General features: G+C 38.9%; 1 long non-coding RNA gene across 1 annotated transcript; it reads left to right on the top strand.

Moving 5' to 3' along the window:
* The first annotated feature begins 5486 nt into the window (after positions 1-5486).
* Positions 5487-9923, top strand: LOC122180542. The gene is made up of 4 exons (XR_006179139.1): positions 5487-5522; positions 5786-6148; positions 7013-7077; positions 9869-9923. It is a non-coding gene; the product is annotated as an uncharacterized LOC122180542 (long non-coding RNA).
* The last annotated feature ends 8958 nt before the right edge of the window (positions 9924-18881 follow it).

Genomic DNA, 18881 nt, shown 5'->3' with positions numbered 1-18881 from the left:
CCTCTCACATTCTTGTGTTTGAAAATGATGTGTTGGAAACATTTTATCATACTTAATAATGTTTGGAATAATACTGAATTATTTGGAGAAAAAAGGCTGAGGAACCTAGCCAGATACATGAGTAAGCATACTGAATTGGACTTTGCCTTTTTCAAAAGTGTTTCAGGGTGGCAGCATTGTATTTGGACTGTTGTTCTGACTTGCACGTGTTGCACATTTAAATGGAAGGCTAGACCAGACAGACTGGTAAAAATGTAAATGATATCTTGACTGTTAGAGTTAATTCTTGTGCATTACATCTTACTTCTCCATTTGTGAATGTCATGAGAAAAAAAAAACCCAACGTGAAACTGTTGATCCTGAGCAATGGAGCAGTTAGCTGTCAGAACAGAGCTGCAATGGCAAAACTACTGAAAAGTATTCTCTACTGTATGCATCATCTGCTGTGTCTCAGTCAAAATGCTAATATGTTACCTTCTGTCCATTTGAGTTCTCTCATTTTCAGCTATGCTGTTCAATCTGACAGCATTGTGTTTCTTTGGGCTCTTTGGCAATAGGTGGGCAAAAGCCGTGGTGAAGTTAATAGTGTAAAGCATTCCTGACATCTTTATTAGAGATGAAAAATAGCCTACTAAAAAGAAAACTATTGAAGATTTCATTGATTTAGTGGACTCACAGCAGAGCGACATGAGAAGATTGTTTTGGGTAGGGAAGAGCCATCAGCTGGAATGAGGGGGAAAAATGAGGAAAAGATGAGAAAATACTTTCAGAGAGAAATTCTATTCATAATCATCAAAACGTGAAGATTGCTTTCAGATAAGTTCATTGTTATTTTTAATTTTTTTTTTTTAAAGTGCACTAATCAGGTAAGTTTCAAGTTGTATCAGAAATGTAACTCAGAGAATATTTCTAGTGGCCGTGATTAAAACTGAAAATCAAGGAAGCTTGCAGGAATTACATTGCTGGGTTTTTTTCTCTTACTTGTTTAGCGCACTGTTCCAAAGCTGATTAGATTTATCTTGGAAATACAAAATTTCTGAGTTGTGAGTTAAAAAGTAACAGGAACAGAAGATTGACGTGTTAAAACAAGAGCAAGTTATAAGAAATGCATTTTCACTTGAAAAAAATGAAAATTTTGGACAAATGAAAAGCCTGCAAGTGAGAAAACCTATGAGCAGACTTGGAATTGAGGGGGGAAAAAAATGCTGCAACACTAGAAGACACAGCTCTTGAACAAGAAGTCAGCAACAAAAATAATAAACATTTGTGAGGTTTTTTTTTTTACTTTGGAGCAATACTGCATTTTCTTAAGTACAAGATAAAATGAGATGGTAACTTCTGGTGTGTGACTCAGGAATCTTAATGCCTTACACAACTAGATGTTTATTTATGTAAGGGAATGGTCCTCTCAGGCACTGACTGTATGAGTTAATGCAGATACTTCAGCAGTGCAGCCATTCCACTGGAAAGTGAGACTCCCTCTAGATCTCACAAACTGTAATGTTTGGAGAGTACTCTTCTTACGTGCTCATGACTGACTACTAGTAGTTAATCCAATGATCAGAAGCCCTTGCTCTAAAACTGGGACTTGGTCTTGCCTTAAATTAATATTTCAGGTGGGCAAATTTGGCATTTTACATTAATTGTATTTGACTTTTTTCCTTAGTGAAAAAAATAAAAGGCACGTGTAATTAATGTTGACATAAAGACCAAGTGTCTGTGCTTAATGTAACATTGTATGTACCTAAACTGATCATCAGGTTCTCATTCTGCTGCAGATGGTTAGGAAGAACAAATTGGGATTACAATAAAAACAATTTCAAGTTCTTTGTTTTCACTTGAGTATTTGGCTTAGTAAGCATTAAATACAAGAGTTTTCACAATCATAGATGGTAACTTGATTGCCTATTGAAAACTTCCATTTTGTCATTGCAGGCTCACTTTCAGTTTGCTTTTTGGTGTGCATCGTACCCCTGAATCACTGAACAGCTGTAGAAATTGAGCCTTATCCCCTCCTTTCTTCTGCATTTCTTCCATTAAGTTCCACAAAGTTTCAGTATTCTCTTCTACTCCATCATGTTGTATCAGTTACCCGGTTACCTGTATTTATACTGCACCCACAGTGTGCATACATGTATGCAGTCTGTCTAATAAAGAATAAGAATGGTAGGAAGAATGCAGGACAGATCCTCTTGCTTTATGTTTAAACACGTTTCCAGCTAATGCAAAGCATATTCTTTCTTAATTCATTAACCAGGCTTCCTGTTTTGCTTGAATATAGATCCCCCACTACTCTTCAAAAATCACAGTAAGAATTTCACTTGGCTGCATTTACAGTCTGACCTAACAATAAAGATGATGGCATGACAAGAGAATTGAAGTTGTCGTATGGGTTGTTGTTCATTAATAAATGTGTATTAACTCTATTCGTGGTTTTCTTTTAGTGCTTGAATTTAAACTGCATAAAAAATCAACTGTTGTACTCTACAGCAAACATCAGCAAATCAGTCTGAATGCTTCACTAGGAACGCTTCTAAAAAAGCTTTGAAGTAACTGCTCTCACAGTCTCCTAAAACTCTTAAAAAGCAGCAGATGCACAGACAATATAAAGGAGCTACCAGCATTATCCAAAATCCAGTTGTTACTGATGTGCCTGAGCACAGAAAGGATTGGGTAAATGTTCCTCAGCTCTTTTGCAGACTGTAATGCTCTACCAAAACCCTGGTCCTGCGTGTTTTGTCCCTGCTCAAGTCAAGGGATGCCTTTATCAGCTGAAGAAAGAACAAAGAGTTTTTAGGAGTTTGTTCCTATTAAAGTTGTTTGGAATGCAACTACATTGAGGATTAACACATAAATGCAAAAGAATGTGGTTTGCTTCTTGAAAGCCAAAGCAGATGTGTGGAAGCTTGGGGAAATAGTACGCTCAATTCCAAACAGAACGCACAAATCTCTTGCCTGCTTGTGATTCAAGAGGGAATCCTGACTTGTCCACTATTTGTTGGAAGCCAAGGACCTGTTTGGCTTGCCCCTGCTGGGCTGGCTGCTGTCAGCGAGTAGCTCGTTGGGCCCTGCTCACGGCTCTGATGTGCAGCCAGCTCAGCCCTTCCATAGCAGGCTTTGCTTGCAGTGCAATTTTTCCGGTGTGCAACCAGCACAGTTATCTCTGTTATCTGTTAAATGACACAACAGCACTATAAATAACCCTTCTTGTAATCTGATTGCTTGTTAAATGGTTTGTAGAAATCAACAAATCATGTTTGGATTTCAGGCTCAAGGAAACGAATGAGGCAATTTGCATCTCATTATTATTTCAGGCTCTTGCCTCAGAGCTGCTCATATGGGTTTGCACTAGTTCAGCTAAGCCAAAGCAAGCCAAAGCACATTGATATAACTGGAGTCCACAGTTTAAATATTTTCTTTGTTAATGTAAGAAGTAGATGTAAATCACCAGCACCACGGAGCAGTTCTGGGGCACTTCTGAGTAGCTGCATTAGAACCTTGAGCCAGGAGACTACCAGGATGTCTCAGCTATGAACAACCTTCCAGTTCCCAAAAGCATCAAGGGAATGATTTCTTTCCAAATAATGAAGATAATGAAACAACTAGTATTTTTATTTAAGTAAGTGAAGCAGTATAAATGTTCAGATTGCAAAATGTGACAGAGAAAACAGCTATTGAGAAAGCTGTGGGAGAGTAGATGTCACTTCCTTGGAGACCTAATTTCTGTGTAATTACTTCAGATAAATAAAAACTGTAAATTCTTGCAGAATCAAACAGTAACAATAGCCATCTTTTAGAGCTTTTAATTCTGTTTGTTCTCTTCAAGGCTAAAGATGCTATGCTTCTTATGTGTGTTGTAATACTTGCCTCCTTTACTCATTTTTACTATGCTACTGTTATTTAATTGGCTGATTCCAAATTTCCTGAGATGTTAAGATCTGTGGCAGAATGGCAATTTATCATTTCAGTCACAGTGTCTTCTCTATAACAGAATCAAAGTTTTGCCAAACTGAAAAACAAGAATCACTTTCATAATCTGATACTGCATGAAAAAAACAAGCAGGGCTCACAATAAAAACATTCAGTAATCGTCTGATACGAAGGATATTCAATCATGTAAAACTTTAAATTGTTCTTAAAGTAACAAAGAAGACATTAAGATAAAGGGGAAATGAAGACTGATAAATTTCCTCTGCCAAAACTCTGACTACATTAGACAGGATTAAAAATCCCTAGTGGGAAGCCTTTTTGTTGTTCTTCCAGTAGCTCAGTGATGATGTAGGATTCCTTTGTGATATATGGTCTTGGCACAAATTGCTCCCAAAGGCAAAAAATGCCAATTCATTCCTTACATGGAATAATATAAATTCACTTCTATTGTTTCTAATCCTCACTAGGAGCTCATTTCTGGTGCATTTTTTAAATTCTTAAGCTAAAATTAAGTTCTATGTAAATCTAATGCCACATAATTTTGTTTGGTTTAATTGTGCATTTTAAGTATGATTGCTACTCTTAACTAAGGACCACTACCATTTTACAATAGCTAAGTGATACAGAAAAGGATGGCTTTGGTATCTGATACTTAAACACCAATGATGGGACATTAACAACATCTCAGGTCATCATTTTATGAAAAAAACAGCAATTTCTTATTCTTTTTTCATCTTTCATGACATTCCTCGAGTTGATTTCATCCTGGAGAGTTACCTCCTCAGTCTTTTGAGAAGAAAGTATTTTGCACCTCTGATTATTTTTTTTTTTCTCCTTCTCAGTACTCACAAAAAGGGGATGCCATAAAAGTGCTCTGTATTATAGTTCTCTTTTTTTTTTCCTAGGCATTCTTGATGTTCTACTTGTCTTTTGGATGTCATAGAGCACTGATCTGCTGTTCACAGAAAACTAGGCAAAACGACTCCCAAAGCTCAGTGCTGAGAAAGTCAGGGTGATTTTAAACCAACCATGTGATGCAGTTAGAACTGTCCCCTGTGTATTGTGCTACTGATCACAAGGAAGATCATTGCTCAGCCTTACAGTAGCAAGGACTTTTTCTAGTTGTTCTCCATACACAAACATGCTTATGTTTTCCTTTGCCAGATTATGTTAGCATGTTGACCCAAAGCCCTCTCAAGCCTTCTAGATTTTAAACTGCCCTTAAAAGCTGCCTCACTATTTCTTGAGAACCTCATTTTCTTAAAAGCCTTCTCAAAACAAACAAACAAACAAACAAACAAACAAACAAAAACCCTATACTCAGTAAAACATGATCAGTGAAAACTAAATATGACGAACTATATAAAGTAGTAGCACAGTATGGAGTTGTATGGGAACTGCTGAATCAGGGCCTGAACCTCTGATTGATCACCTGAGGTGAGCAATGAGTCAGGCAGAGGAGCACAGGTGAAGGCAATTCAACAATTCACCTGTGCTGCTCCTAGACCTATTTAAGAGCTGGCTACCAGTAGGGAAGGATCTCTTGTAGAGGTCTGCTCTGCTGGAGTTTTGTGAGTGAGCCCAGGATAGGGGTAAGCCTTCTATTTATTCACCTTTTGTTATTGTAATCTGCTTTGTCAAACTCTCTTGTTTATTTCATAATTATAACATTTTAATATTCATTGATTGTACAGGAGTAGATCCCTTTGTTCACACACATCTATTCTTTCAGAATCTGATAGCCTTGTAAGACATTGACATCCTTCTGTGAAAGCTCTAATGATTTTTCACAATAAGGAGGTATCACAAAGAACTATTATTCATAATATCATGGGTATATTTGAAATTATTTTAGTCTCTACAGATTCACCAGTTCTGGAGACAGTTCCTCAAATGAAGTACAGTTAGGAAAACAAGATGCTTCATATAAGCCAAGCACATGAGTAGAAGCAGCTTACTAGCTCCAAGGACCTGCTGCAATGCTTGCATCAGAAGTTGGATTTTTCTTCACTCTCCCAAGCAAAGTTCCTGGCAGCAATGCCATATAAGCAAATCAGCTATGGGGACAAACAATCAACAGCAGTTCAGTCATGAAAGTCAAGTCAAAGAAGCTTGTGTTCCCAAATCAACACTGTTCTTAGAGGCACCAGAACAGCACCTGATCTAGCTGTGCCTTCAACCATCCCCTTTGTCCTTGCCCCACGGTCTCCTGTCCCAGGTATGTGCTCTACTTACATTTCCAACCACAGCCCTGCCCATCTGTTAGCTCTGGGGGCTCAGCATGCTCCTTATCTCTTTCTCCACTATAGTGGAAATGCAAGTCATAGCTTGAAGCAGTGATTGAGCACCTGGTGGGAAAGCAAGGCCAACCCAGGGGAACTCAGATGCATGCAATACACCTGAGGTACCAGAAGGGAAGCAGCCAGGATCCACCCCTTCCCAGACCACGTTTAAGGGCTGGCAGTGGAGGCAAGGGTACTTTGTTGGAGATCCCTGCCTACCTGAGGCCTTCCAAGGGTTAAATAAATAAATAAAAATTCCCCCCTTTGTTTCTGTGACTGTTGTATTTGGACTTGTCCTCACTCGCTGTAGCCTAGGACTTTGCTACCCTACTATTACTGCTGTGCTTTCTGTGGCATTATAATGCTACATCCTCTCAGAAAGTAATAGGATAAGTTCAAAATATTATTTTTGTCATAGACTTATAAATACTTGACTGGTCAACTTTCATCTTTCCATTTTCAGTTTTAAAAAAAGAATTGCAGTCCAGTTAGCTCACCCAAAGTTAAAATAAATCCGTGTTTTAATAGGAATATGATTTCTTTTCAATCTATAATTCCTTTACAAAATGCAACTTTTTAAAACTGTATATAAAATTAGTGAAATTATTTAAAACAACTGATAGAAATTTCCCCAAAGAAGAAAATACACTGTTCTATTCTCAATCCTTTTCTATTCATAGTTCCATGCAGTAGATTGAGGTTCACATAAGGCTATTCCCTTTACATGCATTGCAGCTGAAGGCTGTATTTTCTTTCTTGATGTTACTAATCAGATAAGTAATGCTCTGTTTCTCCCCAAGCTGCAGACTTCATGAAGCTGTGATATCTCTGAACACACAGCTACACTCCTTAATCTCCAAACCAAGTAAGTTCTGCTTTCCAGGTACCAATTGTTAATGGGAATCAGTGTTCATCAGATATTGTAAACTTTCTGAAACATCTTCCTGCCAGTACAGAACATACACTACAAGAGAGCACTATTAAAAGTTTTAGCACTATATAAACAATACTTGATCAACTATTTTTCTCCTGGAGGCTTCCTCTAGACAAATACATTTTGTGGAAGTAACTGATTACCTTAAATCTTTCTCTGTTGTTTTTGTTTTTAATAGGTAGCCCTTAAGTTCAGTGTACTCATCTTTCTCTTTGTTAAAATAAATTCTTTAACCAATTTGCATGGAAACTACCAGTAATAGCAGTTAACATAGGATAGCTAATGAGGTTGTGCATAATTGCTACAAAATAGCTGTACTGATAACTTCTCACAGTACTCTACTTATCATCAGGAACTTATCTGCTCAAGTAGAAAAATGTGGAGGGTCTGACATAAAAGCACAGTAGGTTTTGTCCAGCCCTTCCTGTCATTCTTTTATTTAGCATAGGATAACCAGTATGCATTTAAGTGTTTCTGCATCATGCACTGTAACTACTAACATTCCAGACATCTGCTTATTATACAGATTTTTACTATCAGCTTACAAGACACTCTTGCACTCTGAAAAAGTTCAGCTAAGTCTTCTAAACAACTCAATTTAAATATTCAGTATCTGATTGCATTCCTAGGATGCACACTCACCCATCAGAAAAACACCAACAGACCTGGAATTCAAAGCACAGTGAAAGCTAGTTGGCTCCCATTTCATCAAACTAACTATCATGGTACATAAATGTGTTGTGAATCTTCCCTGTTGTCTTCTATTTCTTGCTTTTTGGAGAGCCACTTAACTTAGAATTTCTGTTGTTATGAACTTCTGAAGTTATACTTCAGAAATATTGCAATGCTGTTAAAATGGAGCCTTGTTACTCAGCTTCAGCCTTGACTAGATTTGTTCATCCTGCAATGCTGGAGAAGCTCTATTTTCACAAAATTAAATAATAACTCTACCAAAGATTATAGCCTTGTTAATTCTCAAACCAAGGAGTGTTATGTGGAACTTGGCAAGCTTAGAGAATTATTTGGCTGTATTCTTTAAGGTACAAAAAAAAAAAAAAAAAAAAAAAAAACTTTTGAACACCTTTAAAAACAATGTTCCCAAAATCTTTGCTTGTTTTGATTTGAAAAGCACAAGTTTGGTGCTAATGCAGCTTAGATTTGTAAAAGGCCTTTTCTCACAACTGTAGCACAGTAAGTCACTAACCTAGGCTAACACTATTAGCTCCTCAGAATATTATTGCCTCAATAGGCAATACAGTATGGAAGTAAATTTAGAGAAAAAGACATCCATGCTTTGTGTAACAGTAGACTTATTACAACAGAGTAATAGGAAGCCTAAACAGTGTTACACTTAAAGCAGCTGTTACTGCTCAGCTGTTTTCACCCATGCAGTAACCCCCAGGAGACACCAGTGACCACAGGAGCAACCCCTGAGAGTCTGCCATGAAATGTTGTCTGCCACAAGGGCCTCAGGTAACCCAAGTGTGAGTTGGTGCTGCCTGTTACTGTTATCTTGATAGCCAACATCATTTAGAAGGCTAGTAAATCTGGAATGTCTTCTGTTTGTTATAACCTATTAGTAGTTAACTTCTACTTTTACAGCCTATATATCCTGACTGCAGAGTCACTTTTTGTCCAGATAGAAATGGCCAAAGCAGATGGATCAAAATGGGTACAAACTAGAGGCACAGTGAGCTGTAGGCATAACATAAAAAGAAAAAAAGCCCGAAACCACAGAAGACAGGCTTCACTAACTGACCATGAAGCCCAAACTTCTCAGTAGGTGCACTTTTGGTTTCCAAGTAAATATATCACTGTTTGGTGAAAAGTCTGCTCTTGATTTTCTGAGATACTTCATGAAAGTTTGTATGTCATGCTGTTTATTTACAGAATGCACGCTCTGGTAGGTGTTGAGGAGAAAACCTGTCTTGGATTGTGTGTGAACCATGAACAGTTCCAAAATATTTTATTTTTTGGTCTACAAAGAATGTGGCATCCCTTTGATACCCTCAGTAAAGTGTTTTGTTGATGCTTTTTAAAATATGATGCCTATCAAAAGTTGGTTTGGCACAGTAATTGCTGTGTGATCATACCCTAATGAACTTCCATAGCTTACTTACCTTCAGACCACTCTGTAAACAGTCAGCTCAGGGTCTGAATGGCTGCTTAACTGCAAACTTTCCAGCCTATGTCACTTTCCTAGCTACACAAAGTACTACCAGCATCTAAGTATCAAAGACAAACTTTATTTCTCAGCACTAAGATCTAAATTGCACCGAAGGTAGAGAGAAACCAATAATATGCAGAAAACAGACAAAATACTAAAAATTGCATGACAAGAAACTGTTATTCACTATGTAATTCACTAATGTCAACTATATTAACACTACAGAACTACTTCAGACAAACAGATTTACACTGAACTACTTATTTCTTATCTATGCAATAAAGACTTGAAAGAAGCTGATCAATAAAACTTTTGTCATCTTCACTACATCTTTAAACTGGACAAAGGGACACATCACTTAAATCTGACTGCAGTTTGCTTTCAACATGGACTGCTGTAAAATTTGTGCATCAAAACTGATTCCTGGCAAATTCAAAATACTTTACTGGCTAAATATGAGGTATTTTTTCCTTCCAGCAATCAAAAATTTTGTCTAAGAACAATTGCAAGATAAGTACAATTCTGATTGAGTTTTCTAATCTTCTTGAAAAACAGACACCACCTAAGTACCTGGTTAAAAGGGCAGCAGCCAAGGTCTGGGCTGGAAGAGGGAGCAGGTCACACAGCAGAAGTTCCAGGACCCACTATAAGAGTAAGTCAAATACAGACACCTGTGATATCCTTCATTATTCCCTTCACATAGCTGCAAGATTTCTCTGTATTTGAGACAAAATTATTTTAAAAGTTAGTTGGTAAATATACAGGAGAAAATATTCTCACAGCACGCAGGATATCTGAAAGAGTGAAAAGGCTGAAAAAGTAAAGATCTCTTGTATTTGGCTTTAATGTTCAGCAAGCGTGGGCTCTGACAAACAGTGAAGGCAAATCCCATTGCAGCCATCAAAGCCTGTATTGCACTACTCAGGTAATTACTAGCAATTGGCCATCCTCAATTAAATGTGTTTTGGGGTCTATTTGAAACAGGTGGGAATACTGGCCTATGTAAGCAAACGTTAATTTGAGAGAAAATCTTCAAAGGCATTTCATCAGCACAGTTGGCTGAGGCTTTAATGAAGCCCATGACTGCTGGTCAATTCAAGGTGTCATTCAATCACAGTTAGCTGTGTCTGGCACTTTCCCTTCATGTTGTTACTAGCAAGATATATCTCAGAAAGATTTTTTGCTTTTTTTTCCCCTTTCCTTGGGGGCTTCATTTCCAGCTGGAGCAGCAAACTGATCAAGCTGACCACGTTGCTCAGGATCTCTCCAGCTGGCACAAGAGAAGCACTGCTGATTTTTGAAAGCCATCCCTATTGTGTAACCCTGAGCCAAAAAGTGTTTTCTACCAGTTGCTGAGCACTTGCCGCTCTTGGTGTAAAATGTTCAAACAGCAAAGTTGATTAAAACTGGGAATTTGTTCTAATGTCTTCTTTCAAAACAATCCTTACTGTTGTAATGTTCATTTAAATCTCTGCTTTTGTGTAGTTAAGTGGGTTCTGCTAGGATGTTCCTTACAGACTGTAGCAATAAGCTTTAGAGCAAGAAAGGGACCATTATCGACATTCTTCTGGAAATTCCTATGTCATAATGGCTAGAGAGACTCAATCCAATTATTTCCACATCAGACTTCTGCCCTGAGCTGCAGCTGGACCCTTAAGGAACTCAAATGGCAGGATTTCAAGGAGGCCTCTGCCCTCCCCTCTTCCAGGCAGCCAAGCTATTTGCAAACACTTTCACACATTCTCCTGCCTGTGAGAAATGTAGGACAGATTACCACAAGCAGAACGTGTGAAAACGTTTTTGGAGAGCCCAGCTGCTGGCCTCTTTTTCGTAGACAAAGAGTGGGAGTTCATTTAACCACTCCCCTGTTTTTCAGCCTGTAATCCCACTTTTCCTCACACGGATCTTTCCCCTGTTTGGGGTGAAAACATTGCATGGCTCATGTCCCCCACCCCACCACGTGGTTCTTTCATTTCTCACCCCCATGTCTTCCCAGGATAGCATCGCTCATGTAGCACGCTCACTGAGGCTCTGGCCGAACCGTGATATGAGATGTACTACCCGCTTCCAGCTCTGTCTGCTTTTAGAATCTTAACGATTGAATGCATCTTGAAATATCAGTGTTATCTGTAGTTACTTGATTATTAAGTAAAGAAGTTAGAAATAGAACAGAATTGTGTTTTCATGCTTGTAGTCAATACAAGTTAATTCCAATTGAGTGGATGTGAGGTGTTCTTAAGGCTGATACAGCAAAATGAGAAATTCCTCAGAAATGAGGGTCTATGAAAAATAAATTTGATATGGAAAATAAAATGAAATCATTTTAAATGTGAAAGCTGTCTGTGTGAGACTAAGATACTGAAGGAACTGAACCTTCTTCTTCCTTTCATTTCCATTTTGCTTCTCATTCTTTGCAAGTATGATGCCTACAATATTGAAAGCAAACAAAGCATTTGAGAATTTTGCTCGATTTCTCCCAATGCAACCACACAGCATACTGATGCTTTGAGGAAGTAATCTCTTCCCTATGTTCTCCAATTATTGTGACTACTTAATTGCACATAAACTGCAAAAGATGATATCTAAATGTCTTGATCAATGTGATTCCATTACTTATTAGTCCTACCTACCATTTCCTGCAATTACCAAAATATAATAGGAATTTCTAAGCATTCTTTGCCACTGTGCCTATCAGTATGATAAAGCAGAGTTAGGAGCAAAGGTTATAATACAAAAGAGTGTCAAATAACCACCTTGTGTAGCACCATGTGAGGAAAAATGGTGGGAGAGAGATACAAAAACAGAGAAGCTTTCCGTTATCAGTAAGGCATTTTCATAAGCATAAAAGCTCACATTGAAGTCTGTGGGAAATATATGAAAAGACAGATGAGATCAATTTTTGTAGAGAGGATTTTTAGAAAAGTGTTTGACAATGACGAACCACAGCAACTGGCCCCTGAAAAATGCATACAGGAAATGTTGATAGTGGCCAACTGAGTTCCAAGACTTCAGATTCGGAGAAACAGATTATATAGAGAGTCTGTGATGAAATTCAATCACTATGTCAGCACTAATTTCCCTTACCCTTGTATGCACTGTGTGGTATTTCTGGCGATTGCCAATGTAGCACTAAATTTTCAGTTTTTCTGTGAAACCAGAACAGAATTAGAACAAAAAATTACTTCAACATGACCAGTTTTTCACCAAACGTCTGCTGAAGAGGGAGTCAATTTCCTTTCTTGTCGTTTAAAAGCCCAATTACAGTATTGTACGTTTTATCGTGTGATTACGAATTAAACACAATGCATCAAATGAACATACAGAAAATCCTATCTTCCTTTTCATAGCAGGCTATGATGGTCCACGGATATCCAAAACTTAATGATCTGCTGAGCATGGATGATAATTGGACTGACATTACTTCTAAACCAAAGGTTAGACCAATATCAGAGGATAGGTATGTAAATATAAGCTACCATTGAAAATGTTTACACGAAACTAACTGCATTTCATATATTCATTTTTAAACACAAGAGAATTCTTGTTTCCTAAATAACTTTGGTAATTTCTCACAGATTCCAAAAACAGAGACTTTGAAAAGAGATTTCGGAGGTCTGCAGATCTCTTCATTTAATCTTTATTTTAGAATTAGATCCAACTTACTTGGTGTCTTAGGTAATGCTCCAAATGTTGGGTTTGCTAACAAAAATGTCTATAATAAAAGGAAAAAGTCAGAATGTTTATTCACTTTCTTCTTTGTGTTTTAGGCCCCGTGGTTTCCTGTAACCGGCTACTGACATGGGCTGGAGGACCAGATCATTTTCTCCTATGGGATGCACCCACCATGGCAAACTTTAGAGTGGGTGCCCTTCACCCATTACCCAAAATGCTGTCTTCAAGCCTCTTATTAGCCGTGATCCCCAGGGGGAACCTCAAGGGGCAATGTGTGGAAGCAGGCTCACTCACCACATAAACAGAATACAATTTTCTTTTATGTTAGCCTGCAGATTGCAAGCCACCTCTATAAAGAGCTCTCTGTCTTCCTCACTTTGGCAGGATTCCTTGTCTCTCTGCACCAAAGCTGTATTCATATCAGTGTGTGGTCACTGTAAGAACAGTGCCTGCCTTTTTAGAATAGACAAAGGGAGTTAGCATACCAGATGCTGGCGCCCTGCTCAGGCTGTGCAGTGCTCTGCCCCACCAGCAGCCCCAGGGAATACCCAACCTAAGCACACATGAGCATGACAACAGGGTCTAGTGGCCAGTCTTTGAATTCATGAATTCTCTCTACAGCTCATGTTCTTTCAAATGAACGAATGCAGCAATTAATACACAATGATCAAATCGTTATAACAGTGATGGTGACGAGTGAGAAGAATGCTGATCTTGGAAAACAGCAGGCTACAGGGAAATTTGCAGTTCAGTATTAACTCCAGAGTCTGAACTCTGTAACTTATGCCCACCGTGTATTCTTTCCATTTACGTTTAAGGACTAGCCCCTGGGTGACAAGCATGATCCCAAGAGACAAAGGAAGAGCTGTAAGAACAAAAAGAACAGATGTACAGTATTAGACAGAATTTGTTACTCGCTTGTTAACTTTCATATGTTAAACACTTGTTTTATGTGATTATAATGCTGAATATATTACTCATCTTTTAAAAACTAATTTAGTGTGCTGTTTAAATTACCTGCTACACCTGCTTGTTCAGATTACTATCTCTTTGAGGTGAGGATGTGTTCATGCTCTGCCAGACAGATTCTGTGGCACCTGGAACAAATGCATTATATTCAATTTTCTCCTTTCAGAAAATATATAATTTAGAGACAACCTGACACTGGACTAAAAAGGCACTGAACCCTTGAGTATCTAACCTTTAAGATGTTCTAAAATCTAAAGAATTACACAATCTCAAGCTATACAACCACGCCTCCCTTTCATTCAATTGCACAGGAATGTGATAAAGAACTCCTAATGTTGTGTTAATAATTGGCTTCATGAACACTGCCAACTCTATTATTATTCAAGCTCACATTAAGCAAGAGTTTAATTCTACCACCTTTACCTGTAATGATTATGCTATAAAATAATCCAATCCAATCCAATAATCTTATATACTACTCAGCTCAAACTAGGGTGACAGTCAACTCAGTAACATTTTGACAAGAAATGATGCATTGCAATAAATGGCATGGCATTATGCAGCCAATTTTCACAATGACATCAGGAAATCACTCTTGGTGTGTTAAGAAAAAGTTTGGATCACTCATCTCTGCACCAGAAACTTTCTTTTTTACATTCTCCATAGGCCCTTGCAATTTCTCCAGCACTGTGAGCTTGTGAAATGGGACAACAGAGCATTGGCTGAAAGTATAAACCTGAGTTGGGTTTTTGAATTTAACCTCACAGGAGGAAATAAGTAAATCAACTACAGTAAACAAATAATACAGCATCCAAACAAACAGAACTCCTTGTTTTGTCATTAGCAGTGTGATTTAATACTTTAATACCCAATGCAAAACCGGAAAGAACTACCCAGGCTGAAATTGCACATCCTGTTGATCTATACTTTCCAAACCCAGCACAGTTGCTCCTTACCCCTGAAGTGCATTGCTTTATTTCTGTCAGCCTTTTAATTCTCACGAGCCACTGCACCTTTCTGAAAAGAAAACTGCAAATATTCAGCCCTGACTTGCCTGACTTTGCCTCTGATCAGTTTAAACATACCTATGACATCAAAAGGCTTCATCTGCATGGGCTTCACCTTCGTAATAAATAGCTTGCCTTCAGCAAGCTTTGGCTTGCTGAAAAAAGCATTAATATTCTTGCATTCTACCACTGTCCTGTCCTTCCATTCTACCACCCATAGTATTGAAATGTGATTATCAATAGATCATCTCTCTAAGAGATCTCTGTCAATACCTACAATATCATTATTGGGCATCTAAAATATATGGGACAGCTGTCATCTGAAATTTGGTCTCCGGATACTCTGCAGCAACTGTGAGTTAAAACTAGCTGCAATGCTTGTGTTTTTCTGTAAGGGCACACCACCTACCATCATATCTGTTCCTGAAAGTCAATACTTAAGCTTCATAAAAAAAGAGGTGCCTTGGGAAAAAGAAAATATTTGTCTGCTACAGAACTCTGACTTGTTTTATGCCTGACTGGTCTGTAATTTTGTAAGCATAACAATTAGATGCTTTTATTGCTTACAGCCACCCATTTCACATTGTAGATAATTAACAGTCTTGGTTCTTGCATTTTGCTGCAGTCTGGCACTTTCTTTATCAACATACAAAGCACTGCTGCTTTTCAGAAAGCACTGCGGCACTGAGCAAGGCTAAAGCAACTGGGAAGGACAGAGTTAAACATGAAACATTTTGCAACGATTTAATAACCTGAGTGATTTTTGGCATTCAGAATATTACAGCATAAACCATTTCCTGCACTTATCTTGGGGTCAGATACACAGCTGTTAAGCTCATGCAGTGTCTGCTTCGCACACACTGGACATTCAGACTGCAATGCTTTCTTAAGCGATGGAGCAGAGGCAACACGACCTTCTCTCACCTTGGTAAAAAGTCAATTAAGCACTGCATTCACACTAACCTGCAGAACTAGTAACTATTTTCAGTACTTGGCTCTACTTTGTTCTCAGCCACTCTCAAGGAATGGCGATGGCCCATGAAGCAGCTTCCTGGTACCTTTCCCACTTGGGATGAAAGCTGAAAGCTCTACTGGCAAGAACATGGCGAAGGGACAGGATCCGTATCAGCAAAATACTCTCAAACTGAATTGCTGTATGAGCGCAGAGCACACAGCAGACTCCCGCCAGAGGATCTTGCATGCGTTCTGCCGGGCTCCACCGCCACCTCCTGGCCATAGCTGCAGGGCCGTGCGGGGTACCGCAGCATTTTGTCTTTAATGAAAGCAGTTTGGGGTGGTTTCTTGTTTTTTGTTTGTTTGTTTTTGTTGTTATTTTTTTCTTTTTCCAACACGGAGACTGTCGTTTTGGGTAGCATGCCCTAACGGCACTTCAGCACTTGCCATGAACTGAATAGCTGGTGAGATCAGCATCGTAATTCCTCCTGTTGTATGACCTCAGCATCTGTATTTCATAATCAGTGTGACAGTTATCTCACAGTTCATTTTCCTCAGTTCAAGAAGCCTTTCATCTTCTGAAAGCCTTAGCTGCTTGAAGCCCCTTTCCCCAGAGCATTATGTCATCTTACCAGCCAAGCCAGCCACTGGCTCTGCAGCTGCTAAATGTCCTCTCTGTGTGCAGGTTTTGCAAAGGTCATGTCCTAAAACAGCTCCTACGTCTCTTATGAGCTAAGAGGTATCCCTGAAATCACACATGAAAGAAAGATTTATAGGTGCTCACTAAATGCTATTATGAAAAATGAAATGTACAAGCAAATCCCATGTGGCACAAATCCTTAAAACCCAATAACTTCCTAGTTGGTTTGGCTTAAACTGGTCACAAAATGAAAGAGCAATGGAACAATAATTTCCTCATAGTGCACACGTGCTCCTGAGAATAGCACAGCACCTTCCTGTGCAGCAGTGCCTATTAAAAATCAGTGCAGTAGAAATGCAAAGTCATGGCCTGAAGCAGTGATTGAACACCTGGTGGGAAGGGAGGGCTGACCCAGTGGAGCTCAGGTGCAAGCAATGAAACTGTGACCAGAAGTGATGCAGCCAGTATCCATCCCTTCCCAGACCTCATTTAAGGACTGGCAGTGGAAGCAAGGGTATGTTGTTGGAGATCCCTGCCTACCTGAGGCCTTGTAAAGGTGAGTAGCTTTATGTCTTTGTTTCTTCATTTGTGGTGCTGCATTTGGGTTTGTACTCATTTGCCACAGCCGAAGACTTTGCTACCCCACTGCTATCACTGTAATCTCCATTATGTCATAGCATTCCAACCAGGTTAGATTTCTTTATAATTTTAACTTCACAGGAAACGCTGGTTATCGTAATTAAGCTACTCAAATACTTTGTCCCTAAGATTTACATGAAAGCACCTTAGAGCTGTGATAATGTAGAGAAGACAGTAGACAGAAAGCAATAAATGCTAGTGCCTTAGGAAAAAGAACACAAAGCACCTAAGTCACAACCAATGAGGTCTGTTGTCCTCAGACTACAAGGAGGCTGAGGAGCTGAGACTACAGTCCAGGAGAAGGTGCATAGGGCCTGTGGCTGTTTGTCTGAAAAGTCTTTTAGAAGATGCTACAGGGTTGCCAACACCCTGAGGTTCACCACATTCACCAACATCTAAGCCTTCCTAACAGGGTCTTAAACAGAAACACTCTGTGTATCCATAGAGCACATGAAATAAGAACTGACATAAAGTGTCATAAATCATGGTCCGTTTGTCTGTTAGAATGTCAATGATGTTAAATGCTTTTTAAAGAGATCCGTGAGGGAGAAGAAAACCTGAAGTAATGTAAGAAAGTGTGGTTTAAAATAATAAATATCAGTAATAAAAACATTCAGAGCATGGAAAACCACATCAGAATTACACCACAGGGCACTGTTCTCATGCTAATTGGAATAGAAGTTAAGGGTGAATGAAAAGACATCAAAAGTCACAGCAGGAAACAGTCAACATATTTCTGAGTAAAGCATTAAACTCTGTCCTCACTATGCACAAAAAAAAAAAAAAAAAAAGGTGTTATAGGGATTTTTATGTCCTGGCTTATTATCTGACTCTTAATAGACTAATTTCTATTTTACTCTTGGCTTGATCTGTTGTTTAATAGGGAAGAGTGGCAGGTAATTAGCAGGTATTTGAGATTTAGGATTTCACTTCTCAGTGTGAAGAAAGCAGCAGGATGGCCACAGTTTTGTCTTCTCTAAAGCTGAACAGCTATGTGCATACTTTCTACTGTAAAGCCCTCCAACATGAGCAGACTTCAACAGTTCTAGGTGCTTGTGTACTGCAGTCAGACTTGGTTATACTGATGTTTCTAACACACACTGAAGTAAATCAAGGCATGCTGTACTGAGTACATCAGTGGAGTGCCTCTGGGGCAAGGTTAGTGTATGTCCCACAGCTTTTGGGAGGTGCTTACTGCTTTTGGGAGTAACTTACAAGAGGTGAGGTTATGGTTCAGCTCAGGTAACAAATGAATGGTGTTTTGTTGTAGCCAACTTACTGTAACCTTGAGGAAAATGACAACCCAAATCTCTTTAATGTTTATGAGAACAAATATGCCCTTATGGGCTCTAGCTGACCTGTGAATCTGTGCCCCCACTGTAGCTGTGGCAGGTGCTTAACAGTAAGCTCACCCACCCCTGTGCTTCTCCAGAAGAGTGTACTGAATCCTATCTTGCACCAGTATTTCTATGCTGTTCTTCACTACTCTTCTTTCTTCTGCACCTTTGTCATGCTTAGCCAGACACAGCTCTACAGCTCTCCTGGGCAGTATGCAAGGACATCTTCTCTCAAGTAGCTAACAGTTCTTCAGAACCCTGAAGAATTTATTTTGGGATTCAAAATATGCTCACGTTACAGTTTGAACCCAAATAAGGCACTGACTTCACAGTCATTAGCTACAGGGAGG

Source organism: Lagopus leucura, unplaced genomic scaffold (genome assembly GCF_019238085.1).
Source record: "Lagopus leucura isolate 7727_CA_CO unplaced genomic scaffold, USGS_WTPT01 Super-Scaffold_100004, whole genome shotgun sequence".
Taxonomy (NCBI): Eukaryota; Metazoa; Chordata; class Aves; order Galliformes; family Phasianidae; genus Lagopus; species Lagopus leucura.
This window is presented reverse-complemented; position numbering and strand designations above follow the sequence as displayed.